A 4750-nucleotide genomic window follows, 5' to 3' on the forward strand; every position below is an offset into this window, starting at 1 on the left:
CCAGTATTCCCTACGATTTTTACGTAAACCAGACTATAAGAAGAAAGGAGGGAAGACCTTAGTTCTCTTTCCTTCCGGTGGCTTGGAGGTGCAGGTTCCCTGCTGTTGAGTCTGCCGTGTTGGGGAGTGAGGCCTGGTAAGGCCGTGTTGGGAGGCGGAGGTTGCCGGCGATCGTCCAGGAGCGACTCTCGGTTGTCCCAAGGAGAGTGGTGGGATATTTTCTTTGCTAACTCTTTAGTTACTAGATCTCGGGCTACTGATTGGGATATATATATATTTTATTTTGGTTTTTTTCGCTTTCCCTTCCCCCTTCCTTTTCCCTTGTGAAATTGTATATATTTTAATTGTATATAATTGTAATATAAGTGTAAATATATTTATATATATCACTTTAGCTGTCTCTCTCTCGTTTTGGGTTTTCTTGGTTATTTTTCTCCCTCTTCTCCCTGAGGTTTTAGTGGGGGGGGGAACTCTTGTGGTAATGTTTGGAGACTTGGCAGGGAACCAGCTTCAAACCATATCAATATGTTGGAAATATTCGGAATTAAAGTGATGGTCACATTTCATTCCAACCACTTAATTTTTCATCTTTCGACAACCATACATTTCTCAAAAGGGAGACACAAATCAAAAAGTGTGGCAACTGTAACTTTGCAGGTAATGAATCCTAATTATAACTACCCTGTTGAAACAGGAAGATTTTAGGTTCAGTTGCTTTTTGTCTTTTTATATCCTTAATTTAAACTCATTCTTTTTTTAATTGCCATTCTCTTGAACTGTGTAATGGTCAGCAATGGAGGGGTGGATCTTAGGTCCATTTTTGAGGATACAGAGAGCACTAAGCCACAGGAAAATCTGTGAATGATACTTGTAATTAAATATTTATATTTCCAGAAAAAAATGTGAACTAAATTTTCAGCTATTCTTTGTTCTGTTACTTAGTGACTTGTGAATGTTTAACTTTTCCAGAATCAGATTTACTTACTCATTTTTGAACTCTCTTACCTTTAGCAGTTCCATTTTCCTATTTTTCCCATCATACAAGGCTACCAAGTCTGCTCAGGCCATCTCTTCCCCTTCCTTGTTTCTTTATACTTGGTCTTGTTAACCCTCATGGGATCCCTGTGGGTCCATTTCTCAAGCTTTTCCACATCCCTCTGAATTGCTTTCAGGTGTGAATGTATCATTAGTGTCATTTAGGATATAGTATGGACCACCGCCTCCCTAAGATCTTGCTTTATGGTGAACCTGCCACTGGTTGCCGCAAGAGAGAAGCCCCGAAGAGAAGATACAAGGACTCCCTGAAACAACATCTCAGCCTTGGCCATATTGACCATCGTAACTGGTCTACTCTGGCCTCCAGTCGGGAGGCCTGGAGACACACCATCTATAACGCTGCTGATGCCTTTGAGAACGCACACAGGGTCACTCTCAAGGAGAAAAGACAATGTAGAAAGCATTGTGCCTAGCAGAATATACCACCTAAGGAGTCTTTCTGCTGTGCCTTTTGCAACCAGACATACCTATCTCGTATTGGCCTTTTTAGCCACCAGTGCGCCTGCAACAAATGTGGGTAGAGCCCTTCCCAAATCTTTGTTCACGAAGCCTAGCCATGTTGATGATAAAATGTCATTCTGGAATGCATGTGAAGACTACTGACTCACAGCTCACTGGGTTGTTTTTTTTTTTCCCATGGGCGATTGCAAGTAAGGCCATCACCTTACTTGTGTGATCTTGTGTGATCTTAAAGTATCTATGATCTAATACATTTTATATATGTTTACTGTAGATACTACACTTAAAATAAATGTAGAATAAAATCTTACACATTTCAGTTAAGCTAAAGCAAATTTTAAAATAAACAATCTATAGATCCACTATGTCTAGCTATCACAGAAATCTCATTGATGAGATAGAGCTTCCCTACTAGTCAGAAACTGGTGAATGAATAGAAAGAAAGGTACTGCCCGGTGAAAGTATGGTGTGCTATTAAATATTCAGTGAAAACAAAACTGTGTGTTGAAGTAATGTCCCCACTACTACTTTGGAATTCTATTTAATCCCTATAAATTTGGACTATGCATAAAGGCTAAACATCGACAATTTATGAAATTAGTTGGCAAAAACAGATACTATAATGAGATTCAAAAGGAATGTGGCAGAACAGTGGTAGTAATAGTTTATGTGATATGTACCATCAAATCAACATCAGGGTCAGGATTCTTGGATCGCAATAAGGACAAATCTCTTTAACTGTTTACTGGTTTAAAATATTTGGGTTTTATGCAAACACATTTCATTTTCTTTTATCTTCATTTCTCATTCACAGATATGAGCTGTCAGAAAGAAGTTGAAATACTTTGTACAGATATGTGGATAAACTTTCACAGTTATTTAACATTCATAATTATGAGATTACTGTTTATTGGTCAGAGGTCTCTATGACTAAATAATTAAGTCACTAATATCTTTTGCTTTTCAGAGGTATGAAATCTAAGGATATTATCAAGGTGTGAAAATTTCTCAAATAAATTAAAAGAAAATGATAGAAAAAAACCAATGCCTACTGTTTTCTAATAGAAGAACCATAGGAGAGACTGCTATGACATTGTCTGATCCTGTGAGGAAATGTGGTCCTTCACTGTTAAAAGGAAGGTACTACCTTTAACTACCCATGTCTGTTAGTCACTATCATCAGTAAGGTAAGATGAAGTATTCTATTATGTCCTCATATTGTTGCTAAAATGAAAATACAAAAGCAAAATTACTTTGACAAGGGACATTCTATTTGCAAATACTGCAAAATGCTTTGGGTATTCTGGATGTCTGCTGTAGTGGAGTCAAGCGCACTCCATGAGTGACATGATTACTGTATGCCCCCTACTACACAACTAAAACATCTTGAGACGTTTATGCCAAGGATCTTGAAGCTGGTTAAGTACAGCTGCTTCAAGTTCTTTCTTAGATGCTGATTGCACCATCTGTTTACTCATTCCTGTCTGTTGTTTACTATGGGAGTCACCTCCTAAACTAAAATACCTCACTGTCATTATGCTCTGAAACAAATTTTGTAGGAAGAGATAGCAATTGATAGAATTGGAAAAAAGTTTTCAGAAACAGCTTTTGTTTAGGTCTTAAATAGAAACAACAATTTCACAACCTAACAATGTGTCAAGAACAATTTTTCTGTGGTTAGCTTGATTGTGCTCATCAGTTAGACAATGCTAATCATACTTGTGTTTTTGAAGTTTTAAAAGATTTAAACAAAGTAACACAAATCCTTTTGCCTCTTGAAATAAGGTTACTTCGGATAAACAGTAAGGCAAAAACATTGGTTGCCACCTTTTCAAACCAAATGGAGGTGTTAAGTTTTGGGTTTGAAGAATGTATAAAAATTAAAATCTAAAATATCAAAAATACTAATACTAATTCAATGATAATATAACCAAGGCATTTCATTAAAGAGAGGGGGAGAATATAGCTCTATGTTGGGGGGGGGGGGGTGTTAAGTAAAAAAAAAATTAACAAAAGCAATTTTTTTTCTATGACAATTTGGGGGTGTTAATTTTCCAGTTGATGATATTGTTCATCAAGGTAGTAATTTCCTAAAACAAATAATAAATCTGCAGTTCAGATTTCTAGAAAGCACTTTTTATTATCTAAGATTTTGCTAAGTGTCAGTACATACACAATCACTGGTTTTAATTCTTTTTTTTCTCACTTCTTGCAAATATCCAAACATGTTCAGAAAATAAGTACTTAATTTTTTCTAATAACTTCTACAAACAATTTCAATTTAAATTATCTCATTAGTGAATTTATCTAATGATTTAGGGAATACAATTTTCATTTAAGTATAGTGGCATTAGTAGTTTTTTGTTGTATTAATTTTGTTTTTCCCTTTAGTAAATGTATTTCAGCAAGTTAAACTGAAAGCCTGCATTCCTGAAAACAGTACATTGATGTTTTGGCTTAGATCAAGACTATAATTTTGAAGTGAATCTCCTAATTATTGTCACTTATCACACATACACTTAGATTCATATCACAGGCTGGTTTCAAAGTGTCAGCTGTTTACATTCTGGATGAAAATGAGGCCAAACATAGAAAATAAATACTTCTAGTGTTCTCTAACAGCTAAAATAGTTTCAATCCAGGGTTCCTATCTAGAGTAAAACCTTCTATAGTGTGGACAGTGGATCTTCAGTATTTACTGTTTCAGCCTGAAGTGTATCATCCACTGACACGCACTACTCATGAGTGTAGACGCATTAAATAATCCAGGTAGAAAACTGGCAGAGAAAGAACAGAATGTACATTCTGTGCATAATTAGTTCAGATGGAAATAACTTTAAAATCCTTAATATTGCAAAGCAACTAAAAGAAAATGAATCCTCATTTGGTAACTTTTCAAAAGGATCTGGGACCACTGCATTCCATCATCTGACCTTGAACGTATTTGGAATAATGCTTTTGAAAGATATGGTTGCTTGTTCTGTCCTGTAGAAGAGGTAGGCTTTACTTTTAACCTGCATATTTGTTAAGAAAATCATGTTCTAGTTCCTTTTTCATCATATTTAAACACCTTCCAGATTAAGTGTACAAGTTCCTTTGCCTTTTGTAATCATGTGGTTCAACAATGGAAAATTATTTCTTAGGTGTTTCGATTGTTTCTTTCTCTTTCTTTCTTTCTTTTTCTTTCTTTTCTTTCTTTCTTTCTTTCTTTCTTTCTTTCTTTCTTTCTTTCTTT

General features: G+C 35.5%; 1 long non-coding RNA gene across 1 annotated transcript in view; it reads left to right on the forward strand.

Annotated features, from left to right (window-relative positions):
* Nucleotides 1-2584: 2584 nt before the first annotated feature.
* LOC113947935 overlaps nucleotides 2585-4750 on the forward strand; it is a 6534-nt gene continuing 4368 nt past the window's right edge. Inside the window, exon 1 of the long non-coding RNA XR_003527930.1 lies at nucleotides 2585-2702. This is a non-coding gene — a long non-coding RNA (uncharacterized LOC113947935). The remainder of the gene's footprint in view (nucleotides 2703-4750) is intronic.

This window comes from Corapipo altera, unplaced genomic scaffold (genome assembly GCF_003945725.1).
Source record: "Corapipo altera isolate COAL_440 unplaced genomic scaffold, ASM394572v1 2, whole genome shotgun sequence".
NCBI lineage: Eukaryota > Metazoa > Chordata > Aves > Passeriformes > Pipridae > Corapipo > Corapipo altera.